Below are 15530 nucleotides of genomic sequence, written 5' to 3'. Positions count from 1 at the left end.
TTTCTCGTGACGTTCTCTACGTTCACGTTTCTCTTTCTCGTGACGTTCTCTACGTTCACGTTCCTCTTTCTCGTGACGTTCGTCAATGATCTCAAGGCATTCCAAAAGCTTGTCATCTTCAGCTTCCAACGCAAGAATAGCCTTTAGCACTTCTGGTTTTCTGAGTTTGTCTGACAAATTCAGACCCAACTCCTCCGCAAGCTCCAGCAATTTCGGTTTGCGCAACGACTTCAAATCCAAATTCATGGCTGTTCAGAGTGCTGCCTTCTCTACTGCCCACTATTGCCTTGCTGCAATTAACCCAGCAACAACGACAACACAATTACCAGCTCTGTTCTCTACTAAACAAAAAGCCTGGCAAAACTCAGTAGAAGAAAGTCCCGCACTTACCAAACCTCGCAGCCAAGAATCCAACGCAGTCGTTCCGCTGCAGGCAACCAGTCATCACACAGGGCTCGATGCACTGCTCCCGCCTTTCCGCTGAGCTGCTTTGATTCACGGGTCACGCCTGGGACATCTCCGCTCTTCCCACCAGATGTTGCACCTCGGTCAGGCCTGGCTCGTTTCACCGACCACGGTCACTGCTTGGTCGTCCTCGTCTCTCCGCTGTTCACCAGTTGTTGGACGACGGTATCGCCTGGCTCGTCCCTCCAACCACGGTTACGGCCTGGTCGTCGTCGTCCCACCGCTGTTCACCAATTGTTACATTTGGGTCGCGAGTGCCTGGGTTTCGTACCGCTGCCAGCTGTTATTACGTGCGGCGCGCGGCCCCTCGGTAGCGTTGGCCTGGCGGCTCCGTGGACGGCGGACGGCATCAAAGGTGCCAGCAAAGACGAGGCGTCTTTTAACAAAACAACCTTTACTGCAACATCATGAAGAAACGGGCAGTGAAGCTAACCCGGAGAGATTACAGACACTCTCACACAGCTGGTGCCTAGCGTCGTGCCAACGGCGCGTCAAAGTAGTCTCACTCTCAGCGGAGTCTGCCGCTGCTTTATATAGGCATGCCAGTTCACAGGGAAAGGGTAAACCCTCTCAGGAAATGGAGCGCCCAACGTGTCTGGGCAAGATGGGATGACTCAATCGCAGCTGGTCCGAACGCATCTCCTCCACCTCCTGCAGACGGGCGAGGGCGACGCTCTCTCCCTCGAGCTCCAGGCTTGGCCGGCGTTTGCACACACACGCACGCACACACTTTTGGCGCGTGGCAGGATCACGTTGAGACTTGTCGGCGGGAGGAAGCGTTGCGCGGCCGATGAACGGCGTCGAAATGGCCGATCCGCTCGCGGTTCTGTCTGTTGCTATGCCGTGGCCGCGTCAGCTGTCCCACTTCTCGGTGGAGAAACGTAACAGCGCTAAGCCTATACTTTCTCAGAAGGCAAGCCTTGACCTTCTCGTATTTGTCCGCGTCCTCCTTGCTTAGCCGCGCGACAACCTCCGCTGCCTCGCAGGGCAGAACCGTCAATACTCTCTGAGACCAAGTGTCTCGCTGGAAGGACAGTTTTTCGCAGGTTCGCTCAAAATTAGCCAGATACAGACCGATATCCCCTGGTATCACATATGGCTGCATGTACTTTGACATCTTGAAATCTGCCTCCTTGTTGAGAAGAGGTACCGCTAGCTTGGGACAATTGTCCGATTTCTTGCTCAACTCTACTTCTAATTTCCGGAGCTCAATTTCTTGCTCCAGACTTTTTGCTTCTCTCTCAATTTCACGCTCGCGCCTTTTTTCCTCTTTTTCCCGCTCTTTCTGCTGTCTGAGCTGCTCCTCCTTTTTTTGTCCGATGAGGTTCCATGCTTCACTGAGCTCCTCATTATCGGTTCCCAAATCAGTGATTGCCTTTAAAATCAAGGGTTTTCGTGCCAAACCACTTGTATCAATTCCCAATTCCTCACATAATAGCAACAGTTCCGGTTTCTGCAGCTTTTGTAGGTCCATGATCGCTCCGAGTGTCGGTAACTTCCAAAACAACTGTGCAAACTACCAGACCTAAAGGCGTTTCAACACTCTTTACCAGTTATAAAATCTAACCCTGTTCTAGAACCTGGTCCACATCAGAAGAAAAGCCAAGCACTCACCCACACATGCGATCGACGTTCCGAGCTGCTCTCATGTTGGCCGATTGTTGCTCCTGCTTGTTGCTTGAGATGCCACCTCCGATCGCAAGATGTGGCTTGTAGCTTCAGATGCCACCTCCGATCACCAGATGTTGTGGCTTGTAGATTCTGATCCAGCTCCAATCACCAGATGTTGTGGCTTGTAGATTCAGACCCCACCGCTGGTCACCAGTTGTCGTGACGCTGGGACTAAGTCGACCCAGCCTTCACTTAGTAGCGTGCAGAGATTTCGGGTTAATGAAGGATTGAATCTTCGAAGTTGGTAAAATATATACAAGCAGGTTTAATGGCACTTTGAGAAAACTTATGTACATGAAAGAAGGGCATATCAGCAAAATGGCAAGCGTTAAGAGTTCATAGCGAGAAGCGTCTGGATGAGCCGTTTACCCAGGGCTCAGAGCATCATTTCGTGCTCTGCAACGTCCTTAAATCCCCTATGCCCAGCCCCTCTCTGAAGATGCTGACCAATCAGTTCCAGGGCACACCCCTCAGATATCGACAACCAATCGAACACATCACTGCACTGATGGTCTGATGCACTGACTGGTCCAGTATTGTTTCGTCGGGCGTGGTCACTGGTTGTCGGGTAGAGCTTGGGAACGGCGAGGAGGTAAATTTCGATTCTTCTGCAAAGATCCGCTGTGTTGGTTCCGGCAAGTGGATTTCCTTCTCAGAAACCTAAGTGTACATGCGCGCCACGAATACTGCTCCCAGCATTGTCCCTTTCCGGCAATTGCAACTCTTTCCTGCATTCGCGGGAAATCCTCTAATGGCCGTAATCCTCATGCTCCTTCCTTCTCCTGTACGTCAGTGGACGTGTCACTCCAATCATCTCCTTTGGACAATAGGCATTCCTCACTTGACAATAGCGCCTCTCGACGGGAAGGGTGAACAGTTGAACAAAAGCACTTCCGGCTATTTCTCACAAGGCGACGTTTCTTTGTATTTTTCTTGACGTTCCCTTGACAGGGCCAACTTGGCAGTTGTAGGGTCACGACAAAGCAAAGCGTGCTCACACAAAAAGATTCATGTGAACACGCTCACTTAGAGCCCTTGCACAAACAGCACATATCAATACCATGCCCACAGGCGCACAATAAAGCGCGCAAGCGCGGACCATGCACGGTCAAAACAACGCCCTGTATAATGCAGACATCCACTTTATTGCACATGCAAATAACAATAATAACCTTGAAATTAAAGCTTCTCGCCTGCCATGTCTACGAAATAAAATGGTGGAGAAATGTTGACGGGAGTCGTCAAACAAGCATAGAATAATTTATAGGAAGCCTGCGAGCTGTGAAGTCGTTCTGTCTGCATTCACAGTAATTCCTACAACTAGTTTCAAGTAAAAATGTCGCTGTCCTACTCAGGGTGGGTGCCTAAACCGCATGGTGAGAAAGCCAAAACATGAAGGGGCTAAAGAAGCGAGCTAGAAAAAGTCACTGCATTCACTGTACTCGAGTGCAATCATGTCTTCTTATATAAGTGGCCGTCGAAAACAGAACGTCAGAGGAACGCTGTCAGGTAAGGAATTTCTGACTGACTAGGTTATGAGCAGAATAAGAAGGTTACTTTAAAGGAGCCGACCCTAAGAAATCTGACCGAGAATATAAAGTGCAGGATTACTGTCTCCGAACTTGCATGCCTTTAGAATTTCGGTAAAAAAGAAACGTTCGTTTCCCTCTTCCTTAAAACATAATGCCATTCAGATAATTATATTTAGGCGCAATTTTTGACTTTACCTTTTACATATCCAGATATGTAGTTTTTAATGCGCACCAGAATAATTATTTATTATTCCCCCTCATCTAAAGCCCCAAGTGAGCATTTGAGGTACCAATAAATAAATAATTATTATATTTGTTAAGGGCCACTAGCCTCTGCCCATATTGTTTTTTCAACTTTGCACGACTAAAAACATTTGTTTTCCAAAAGTTATCCGTGCCTTCCCAGAACTGCCCAAAAAAGCCAGTTTAAGGACATATATTATGGTGAGGCTACCCAAAAATAATATAAAATAATATGCCTCTACCCGTGACAGTCACGAGAAATTCAACCTTACCCAGCAATCCCTCAGCAGATCCCGTTTTTGCAGTTCATTTCATTTTTTCAGTCATGTTATTCGCTGCAATTCCACTGCTTTCTTATCCTTTTTTCTTTTCTTTTTTTTTTTTTGCAGCATAGATGTGAACGGCACGAAGGTGTGCGCCGGCGGCTGTGAAGCCGCGGTTGATTCTGGATCATCTTTCCTAATTGGCCCTAAAGAAGAAGTGGAAACTCTGCACAAAGCGATCGGCGCTAAGAGGACTGGTTCTGGATATGTAAGTGCATTACAAAGTCGTTCGTACAAAGTACAGTAAAACGTTATCGCGTCTTTAGCACTTACGAGGTGAAACCTAGAAATTCATAGCTTCTCAGAACGGTCTGATTCGGTTACATGCCGTCATAGGTTCATTTTTCAAGATTAAAGCCTCTGGCATTTAACACTGCTGTTCCCCTTGCAGTATGAGGTCGACTGCAAGAAAATCCACGAGCTGCCAGCAAACCTGAACGGGAAGGCCTATCCTCGTAAGGGCGACGAATACACCATTAAGGTGAGCCGCTTTATAACAGTTGCGTCTTATTCTGACTTAAACTGATTTTGTAGTAAAAAAGTTTCATTTTCTTTCAACCTTGTAAGCTACAGATGGAAACCTGTCTCGTTCCTATACCAATATCATACTGATTTGCCTCGCCTCCACCAGATCCCTGTCCATCCCGGAGAGGTGCACTGCTACACACGCATCTTCGAGGAGGACAGATCTAGCCAGCGCCTATGGGTCTTGGGAGCATTGTTCACGCAGAAGTACTACATCGTGTTCGACAGGGGCCAGAACTGCGTAGGATTCGCCCCTGCAGCGTAGTCGTACGCCGTAGTTACCTGCTAATAAGGTCACGGTACCCTATACAGCGCATTTAGAGCTGGGCCCTTCAATGTAAATGAGGCGATTCTGCAAAAATAAAAGCGTCTGCCCCTGATGCTCCCCTTTTTTCCTATTGTCGCAGCTCGCACGCGTACACTTTATGTGCACCGCGCATGTGCGAATGCAAGTTGCAGCTAAACTCTACAGTGGTTCAGCGTTCTATTCTCAATCATTGAAGTCGCAGCTTGAACACAACTTTTCCCTCTAATCCGGGTACATGTTCTCAGCGAAACGCGCAGACTGGACCTTCCCGACACAGTGCAGCGGAATCAGTGTCCTACATTTTGCGAGGACACACGGTGTGTGTGGTTTTGGCGCCTTTAAATTTAAAATGAAGAGATACCAACTAGCCCGACAAGAAGTTCTCCTAAACTTTGCGAGGACACAAGGACGACACTGTTCTTCTTCGCCTTAAGCTCAAGTCGAGCTTTTTTAGACATTAGTTTTAATTGTGACGCCCCTGGGGGATATTGTAAGCTATTGCTATGACCATAATGATAGGGATGGTCTAGCCTTCCGATGTTTTACCAAATCTTGTACCTAACGTTTGACCTGAGCTCCTGCCGACGCGTTAAGGCTGCCATAAAAAAACAACCTGCAATAATTGCTTTGCGGATATACCGGGTTCTGCGGATATACCGGGTGTGCCAGCTAACTTGAACCAAGGGTTACAATATAATATATTTGAGGTAGGTGAATGAAACCAGTTGCATAAAACTGCCAGCCTCCTTGCGCACTACAGGCAATATCTTGTTTTGCAATTACTTAGTTGGCTAATTATGCTAATTTTTCTAATTTATAAAATATCGACTTTAGACCAAGAATGCGAATGGGAAAGTGGAGTGCGCCTTCAGAAACCCCTATTCCAGAGATTGAGATAACGAAAGCATCACGTATATCTTTTTTTCCGGGCTAAGAAGAAAGCCCGCGAAATACAAATAAAACCACGTGACTAGCCCATTCGCGCGACACGATTGTGGTGCTCTCAGTCGTGGTGGTCGGGGTTAGAGTGAACAAAATCAGCTGCGGCCATGTCTCCTCAGCCCGCTAAAGCGGCAGGCCGATATGCCTGAGATGGCTTCTTCGCCTGCGTCAGAGAGCCTGCCCACGTCACGGTGGAAGTAGCAGCGAGCGCGGCGAGCCGACACCACCGACATTCTAACAAGGCCTTCGGGTCACCTTCTCTCCCATTAGCGAACGTCACGACAAGCGGATGAGCGATAAGGTATCAGCCACTGAATCTGCGCGTATAGACTTGGGTAAAGAGGCAAGAAGGCATCGTCTGAGTCGACTCAGATTCGCGCTCGCACCTTAATTTGCTGGTACTTCATCGTGACAGGCTGCTGGGGTGCGCAGGCTTTGCCAAGATCACGGTGGCGACGGGCGAGCTCGAGCTCGCTCCAACCATCGCCAACATTTCAGCCTGCCGCTGCAACGGGACCATCGGGTCACAGCCGCAGCTGATTTCGTTCGCTCAAACCACGACTGAGAGCACCGCAATCGTGACGCTCAAATGCGCTGGTCACGTGTTATTTGTATCTCGCGGGCTTTCTTTTCTACCTGGAAAAAAAGATACATGTGAGGCTCTCTTTATCGCAATTAATGGAATGGCGGTTTATGAAGGTGCTCTACAACTTTCCAATTCACATTTTTAGTCTAAAGTGAATATTTAGTAAGTTAGAAAATTAACGTAATTAAGTAATTGCAAAACAAAAAATTGCCTGTGGTGCACAAGGAGGCTGGCAGTTGCATGCAACTGGTTTCACTGACCTATCTCATATACGATATTTTGTAACCCTTGGTTCAAGTTAGCTGGGGCACCCGGTATATTAAACGTGTCATGCCATTCTACGATATCGCAGAAATTGTCCCGTCAAAAACATGCTCGACCGCGTTAAATTTTTTACCACATAGCCAGAGTTAAAAACGAATGCATTTTTAAAATCAAAAACATTTTTTGTTTTAAAGAATGCATGTCCTTAACTCAAGCTATATGTGGCAAAAGTTGAACGTGCTCGAGCATCGATTTTTAGGGTCGCTGGTACGATCAACTGATTCGTAGTCCTCTCTTTAGAAGCTCGAAAGCGACGGTTCCTGCAGCTGATTCGATGAATGCAGCGCCCACCGCGCAGTTGCAACGCCATGGCTTCTGCACAGAAAGCAGAAGGCGCTGACAAAACGGGGGCGAAATAAACTACCAAACTTACTGAGAACGTTGTCGTCGCGATAACTCAGGAACCTGGTATGCTATAAACAGTGTGTATATTTGTCTGTAGACAGGTCAAAAATGTCGTAAGGACGCCCACGACGTTACCCGCTGGAACTATAGGGTGAGTCGGATACCAATAGTGAAACTTCACTTGAACGAACTTCAAGGAACCTTAGCAAAAAGTTTGTTAAAGTGAAAGTTCACTCAACTGAAATAAGTGTGTACAGCTTATTACCATTAGGTAAAAAATATCGGGTGGTCAAATTGTATATAACCCACTTATTTGTTACTCTGATCAGGTTCCTCTAACTAGCACCTTGCAAAGAGCGTTGTAATCTTCTGCTCTACTTTTACACTTAAGACTGCAGCAGTTGTGAACTCAGTCATTGTGTCAGAGCGCTCATGCGATTCTGTAGCGCGCCCAAAAGCGATTCAGCCATCCACTGTTTGCGTCAAAGCCACTGATGCCGAAGAGCGCGGCGAATTCGATGGCCTTCTCTTGAATCATGGGTCTCAAACCGGAATGTTCCTGGATCGTAAATCCTTTACCCATGTGGCAACGGCGTCGTCGACTTTCGTGAAATACCCAGGGCACAGTCTTTTGCGGGAGAGGCCGAGCGGCACACTTTCCTATGTGGCTGCAATTACTTGGCGCTGGCTTTTAATCGTAGACAACGACGATAGAAGGATCCGAAATGCCTTCGCAATGTCAACTTGACGCTGCCCGGAGTCCAACCTACTCAAAATGTCCCGTTTTTCGTCGATAGTCAGGCGCTTTCATCTGCCGCTCATGGTTGACCAGCACGCTCACGCTTCCCCGAGGCTAGGACGACAAGGCCTAGTAGGGCTGAAGCTGTGGCTATGACTGGCTGTGGCTATGGCTAGCTATGGCTGTGGAGCCAACTAAATGCACTAAACATGGAAAAAAGGCCAGCAATGGCTTCGGCTGGCTATGGACTTACTTAGGTAGCCAATCCAGTTCAAAGCTAAATGGCCACTTTTCGCAACGCGGTAATGGAGCGCGGTCGGCGCGGCACTCAACGTAAAAAATTGTGGCAAATTGGGCAGGTTGTACTTTTTTTGAAGTGCTCAGTATGACCTAGGAGACATGGGATGGCGCCTCAAAATCTTTTCGTAGATCTGAAATGCGCACTGCACTGAATTTCGTTAAACTGAAGGGCGTTTGCACTGGGCTCAATGGCGTACGGTGGGGGGTTTAAAAGAAGTTCGTACAACTGAATACTTCGTTTAAATGAAGTTAGTTCAAGTGGTATTTTACTTATATCCAGTAATGTAGTACGTTACAGCACGTGGCAAATGGGTTTAGGAATGGCGATGCAGCCTCAGCGGATCGGAAATAGAGCGCGCATCATTATGTGACACGTGTCTTCTTTAGTGCGAGCACTGCAACGTAACCATATCATTGACAAGATTTACAAACACATGTAGGGAAGATGAGAGGCTTCTTTATGAGGCACATATAAAGACACCACAGCCACTGACGCAATGAAAAAAAAATTACCGACGTTTACGTTACTTCCTAATGCGAAATTTGAGCGCAGCAAATAAGCTTGAGCTTCTGCTTCAGCCTCGCTTACTGCTGGTTGCTCTCGACGGCGGCGATGCGCCTCCGCTTCGGCGGCGCGAACGGCAGGGTCTTCTCGGTGGCGGCGCTTAGCCTCTGCTTCGGCGACGCGTACTCCTGGATCATCTCGACGGCGGCGACTGTAAGCTTCTGCTTCGGCGGCACGCACCTCTGGATTCTGGCGGCGATGGCGCTGGGCCTCTGCTCTGGCAGCTCGTTTAGCAGCAGCAGCAGCAGCAGACGGAGGACTTCCACCGGTCGTCTCGCTCATGGCTCAGAAAGAACTGGCAGATAATTTCGCAGTGGCGAACGGCAGCGGCAATTTCGGCTCGGGCGGTGCACATATACAGATCCGCCGCCACCGATCTGGCTCTCTGATTGCCACCGCACAGGGGTTGCATTGGAGGAGGAGCGAAGAAAGGAATTAATTTCGAGCCGGCGCTTTGACAACCGGAGACTCACAGAAAGAGGCGGGGGGGGGGGGGGGGGGGCGTGTACACCCAGCGGCAAACGATGGGGGCAGAAGCGCGCGCAGCAAGCGGACAACGCGATAAAGGGAGGAGGGAAGAGATAGCAGCGACTGACTGATGCTGCTGACGCCGATAGTGAGTCAACCCCAGCTGCGGAGTTGGTTTCAGGGACAACGCCGCCGATGCCGACGCAAACAATATGATACCCTCGCTTCCGCAGCGCCAAGAACCAGGTCTAGCCGTGGGAAGGTGGTCACGTAGTCGTCGACGTGCCGGGGCCTACGTGAAATTACCGGCGCGTCGGCAACTGAAGATTGATTGATTTATAGGAAGGGAAAGGCGCGGTAACTGTCTCACTTGTTTTCTGTGGACACCGCAATCGCGCCGTAAGGGAAAGGAGGAAGGTGGGAGAGAAAGTGGAAAGAGAGAAAGAGGAGCCGTAGTGGAGGGCTACGGAGTAATTTCGACCACCTGGGGATCTTTAACGTGCGCTGACATCGCACAGCACACGGACGCCTCTTCGTTTCGCCTCCATCGAAACGCAGCCGCCGAGGTCGGGTTCGAACCCGGGAACTCCGGCACAGTAGTCGGGCGTCTTACCACTGCACCACCCCGGCGGGGCTCGGCAACTGAAGAGCACCCTATCCGCCACACAGGAACAGGGGGGGGGGGGGGGACCCTCCCCTTCTCTTTCTGCATGGCGGCGACGGTGTTCTATGCACTCACGTTATCTTGACTCTCTAGCGGCGTCAGCGGCATCCAGCGGTATCAGTCGGTCGCTGCTAGCGCTGGGGGGATGAAAGGGGGGCGGAGCTGGTTACGAGGCCGACGCCGACGCGAAACCCAGGGACGGACGCCAAAGAGCTGCGCTCTAACATGGGTAAATATTAAATAACCTAATGAGACCATGAAACAAGAATCACGCGCCTTGACATTTGCTGTAGGTGGCAAGGCGCGGGAACCCCCTTGAGGGGCTTTGCCTTGCTGATCTGGCCAGTAAGGCTAGCCAGCGGACTTCAAAGGTAGAGCTTACAGAGCTGAGTGCCGAGGTGCGCGATACTCGGCGTGGACACAAATTTAATCAAGCGCGCATCGTAATTTATCAACCAGGAAAGATAATGTCGCCATCGACAGACTGCAGAGCCGGTGCTAACAAACGCACTCACCTGGAACGCATACTAGGATAATCAACAGAAAGCCTCGAATAACATTTTAACGCGGTAGCGTTAAGGAGCTCGTGTCGCAGAAAAGCCGGTGTCGTCGGCGGCGTTGGCCGTGAGCGATAAATCCCGGCATGCACTTCATAAATAAAAAGCAACTTCCAAGATGGGCTGGGTTTGAATCGAACCAGGGTCTCCGGAGTGTGAGACGGAGACGCTACCACTCAGCCACGAGTTCGATGCTTGAAAGCGGTACAAAAGCGCTTCTAGTGAATGCGGTGTTGCCTTTGAAACGTGCCGTAGAACGTTATACTGCGGTGTGTATCGGTAATTATGAGCATGTTACTTACAGAAGTCGCAGTTACACGAGTAGCGAAGTACGTTTCCGCTACATTTCTTCTGCGCTCTGCGCACATGCCAAGCCATCTTGCGGCAAACACAGAAGAACCCCTCCTCGCAATGTGCGGCGCTGCCCCGACACGTGGCGCGCCACTCGACCCTGACGTTTCGCCGTGCACCTTCACGGGTTGTAGAATCAAGCGTCTTTCCTTTCTTTTGATCACTATCTTCGCTCACCCGCTTCTCCCCTTCGGGCCGCGTGGGTACCGGTGCGAGGATGCCCCAATACCCTTGCGTTTAATAAGTTTTCTCGACGAGGTGCAATAACGCTATCGCGTTCCACACTTGAAGGCGAAGCTTAAGCGTCCTCCAATTTTTTTTTTCTTTTTTCTTTTTACTGGTGGTGTTTTCAATGGTAAGTTGGTAGTGTAACAAATTCTTACTTGAAAGGTAATTGGTTAGCTAAGACAAGCGGATGCCACCAATGAAGTCCGAACCAATCACCTCCGCATGGCGCTTCCGCTGCTCGACGACGGCTGCTGGACGACGGCGCATGTCCAATCTTCTCATTTTGAAGGTCCATTCTTATCGAAATCTAAGGTGATCCCGGATAGGAATGTACTTGTTTAATAGGTAAACAACATTTTTACGAACATATCTCAATTCGTTTCTACTGACTGCCAAGTTCGTCAAGAAAAGTGAGGAGAAAGGAATATAATTCATAATAATTGCTCCAAAGTCTGCGTTATTGCAACTACAGGTAGAACAGATAATCTGAAGTATTAAAGTAAAGCGGGATTTAAGCGAAAGGAAAGTAACTGAGTGGTCTCTTATTGCGGACACGTGAAATATGTTCGAAACTAGGTACGAAGTCATGAGCGTTAGCAACTCAGTGTTTGCTTCTGATCGGCTCCGTGACAAGCTATTCGAGGGGAAAAGAAAGAGACACTTCTATGCATTCTTTGGCCAGTTTGAAGTACAGATGCACGGTAGGGACAGAGCTGGACCAGGATATGCTTGGCAGGTTAAAGTTTCCGAGCAAAGGTGATGGGCAGTTTAGATTACAAAACAACGATGGCAGTTATATCATGATATCTATAAACGAAGTTCTGTGTGCGATGTGGATTTAATAGTTCGTTTGAACGTCTAGCGCTGCCAGTAATTCGGGCAGAGCAGGGTCGAATTGCCAGCCGCAGGGCACAGCTTCAGCACGAGAGATGGGCGCCGGAGCCAAGCGATGGTGATGGCGATGCCGCAGCATTTTCCGTTCTTTGTCTTCTTTACATTTCCCCCACGTGAAGAAGTCGCCATCCTGGCGACTCAGGGAGAAGAGACGACCAGAGGGTTGTAATATGGCTTGAGGCGGCTAACGTGGACAATCTCGCGGCCGCGACGGCGGTGGTCGGAAGAAGGGGTGACTGGCTCGATGACGTAGTTCACAGGGGATGTGCGTTCCAAGACGCGATAAGGTCCGTGGTATTTGGTGTCTAGTTTGTTGGTGGCAGGAACGCATAGCCAAACGAAGCTGTCGGCCTGGAACGTGGGAGCAGGAGTATCGGTATCATGCTGATCTTTGCGATAGCCTTGAGTGTTGGAGGTAAACGTGCGAGCTAGCTGACGGCATTCCTCGGCCTTCTGTACAATGTCTGACAAAGCACTGTACTCAGAGGCATCTGGATGGTATGGCAAAATTGTGTCCAGAGTACATGATGGTTCACGGCCGTATAAGAGGAAGAAGGGCGAAAAACCAGTTGTTGCTTGGGTGGCAGTGTTGTACGCGAACGTTACGAATGGCAGTACTTGGCCCCAGTTCGAGCTTCCAGATTCAGATGTAACATACATTGCGAGCATGTCCCCAAGCGTACGGTTGAAGCGCTCCGTGAGGCCATTTGTTTGCGGGTGGTACGCAGTTGTAGCTCGATGTATCGATTTACAAGACGACAGGAGCTCTTGGACTACTTCGGAAAGAAAGACACGACCTCTATCACTCAGTAGCTCGCGGGGGGCGCCGTGTCGAAGAATGAAGTGGTGCAGAAGAAAATGGGCTACCTCTCGAGCTGTCGCCGCGGGAAGTGCAGCAGTCTCGGCGTAACGAGTCAGGTGGTCGACGGCGACGATGACCCATCGATTACCAGCGGCACTGCATGGTAGCGGACCATAGAGGTCGATTCCCACGCGATCAAACGGGCGAGCTGGACACGGTAAAGGCTGAAGAGGGCCAGCAGGGTGGCGAGAAATCTTGCGTTGTTGACAGGCGGTACAAGAGCGAATGTAGCGACGTACGAAATTGTACATTCCCCGCCAGTAGTACCTTTGACGAATTCGATCATATGTTTTGAGGACGCCGGCATGAGCGCTTTGCGGGTCACTATGATGGTGGGCACAAACCTCGGAGCGGAGGTGGCGCGGAATGACAAGAAGCCACGTTCTGCCGTCTGAGTTGTAGTTCCTTCGGTAGAGAAGGCCTTCCCGAATGGCGAAATGGGAGGCCTGTCGGCGGAGTGCCCGAGGATGCGTAGCCGCGGAAGTAGTGCCAAGGATATCTAGCAGGTTAGAAACCCAAGGATCTTGTCGTTGCTCGAAAGGCATATCCTCAATGGTGAGTGCTGACAAGAGTGTTTGAGGAGGGGACGATGAGTTAGGCGAGCACACCGGTGACCGAGAAAGAGCGTCGGCGTCAGAGTGCTTGCGGCCAGAGCGGTACACTACACGGATGTCGTATTCCTGAAGCCTGAGAGCCCAGCGCCCGAGACGGCCAGACGGATCCTTGAGAGACGCGAGCCAGCAGAGAGCGTGATGATCTGTAACTACCTCGAAGGAGTGGCCGTATAAGTAAGGGCGGAACTTCGTTACAGCCCACACGATTGCTAAGCACTCCTTTTCGGTAACGGAGTAGTTGGACTCGGCTTTGGTGAGAGCACGGCTGGCGTAGGCGACAACGTATTCGGAGAAGCCAGGCTTGCGCTGGGCGAGGACGGCGCCGAGGCCGACACCACTGGCATCGGTGTGAAGTTCTGTAGGTGCAGTAGGGTCGTAATGGCGAAGGATTGGCGGTGACGTTAGAACATTGCGCAGTGTCGCGAATGCATCATCGCAGGCTGGCGACCAAGAGGCGAGGTTAGGGGTGCCTTTCAAGAGCTGTGTAAGGGGGGCTATGATGGTTGCGAAATTCCGAACAAAACGACGAAAGTACGAGCAGAGGCCCACGAAGCTTCGCAGTTGTTTCAAAGTGGTCGGTTTCAGAAAGTCAGCGACGGCGCGCAGCTTCTCAGGATCAGGCAGAACTCCATCTTTACACACAACATGTCCGAGTATTGTGAGCTGGCGGGCACCAAAGCGGCACTTTTTGAGGTTCAGTTGAAGACCGGCGCGGGTTAGGCAGGTGAAGACCTGGCGAAGTCGAGTCAGGTGGGTCGGGAAGTCGGTTGAAAAGACGACGATATCATCAAGGTAGCATAAACAGATGTTCCATTTCAGGCCGCGCAGTACAGTGTCCATCATTCTTTCAAATGTGGCTGGGGCGTTACAGAGTCCGAATGGCATAACATTAAATTCGTATAGTCCGTCTGGAGTAATAAAGGCGGTCTTAGGACGATCCGCCTCTGCCATGGGCACCTGCCAATACCCGGAGCGTAAATCGAGTGAGGAAAAGAATTCTGCGCCTTGCAAGCAGTCTAGGGCATCGTCGATTCGTGGGAGGGGGTACACATCACGACGAGTGATTTTGTTGAGACGGCGATAATCAACACAAAATCGTATGGAGCCATCCTTCTTTTTAACTAGGACACAGGAGACGACCATGGGCTACAGGATTCTCTAATTATTCCGCGTTGGAGCATGTCATCGACTTGTTGGGCAATAACACGGCGCTTTAGTTAAGGAGCCGGTAACAGGCGTCAATAATAATTTTCTTGTGGTTTAAAACGAAGCATACCCAGACAGTATCTGTAAGGGTGCCAACGTGGATGGATTGTGAGGCGAACATTTCTTCATTGGGAGCAGAACTTCTTCTTGTCGGCCGACGCTATCACATCGGTAGACAGAGACGCTATTTGCGACAAGCAGAAGCTCGTGCGCATATCTGAGCGCAGCCAGGTCTCGGTTAGTACTACAATATCAACGCCGCAGGTGTCGATGGCGGAGCTGAGACAACCACACTTATTTCTTGCTTCGCACGCTCTTTAACCGAGCCAGCATCAGGATCATGTCCGTAGCATTTTTTATTCATTGGCAATTTGCTGCATCACAGCTGTAATGGTCCGTGATGGGATTTTCCATTGCAAAACTCGGTTAACTTCTTTCGAGCGTAACGTGTGGGGGGTGAAAAATCTTCATTTACTGTGACGTCGTTACATTTTAGTGTTTTGCTGACACAAATGACTATCTCTTTTATGTTGATATTCAACTGTTTCACAGTGATTGGGCGCTGTTTGCCTTGTGAATACTGACCTAGGCGAGGTGCACGTTCGAAGGCTCATTCTATTAGGATGTCAAGCACGTGCCTAAAACGGCTTTTATTTTTATTCTTAGTGTGCCCACAACTTTGCAAATTATTATATCCTGTAGAAAATAAATTTGCAGCTCCTTGAATGATCTTCAAGCTTGGTTAAATGTGAGTGCGAGAAGGATGAATTGAAGGTTTGCACTAAGGTTTGGATGGTTGCTATGTCGTAGTCAATTTAT

General features: G+C 49.7%; 1 pseudogene; it reads left to right on the top strand.

The window, feature by feature from the left end:
• The window catches only part of LOC146203280 (cathepsin D-like), a 28696-nt pseudogene extending 23672 nt beyond the window's left edge, over nucleotides 1–5024 (top strand).
• The last annotated feature ends 10506 nt before the right edge of the window (nucleotides 5025–15530 follow it).

The sequence above is a fragment of the Amblyomma maculatum genome, chromosome 1 (assembly GCF_055883805.1).
Source record: "Amblyomma maculatum isolate TAMU_Amacu chromosome 1, ASM5588380v1, whole genome shotgun sequence".
In the NCBI taxonomy this organism is placed as follows: Eukaryota; Metazoa; Arthropoda; class Arachnida; order Ixodida; family Ixodidae; genus Amblyomma; species Amblyomma maculatum.
This window is presented reverse-complemented; position numbering and strand designations above follow the sequence as displayed.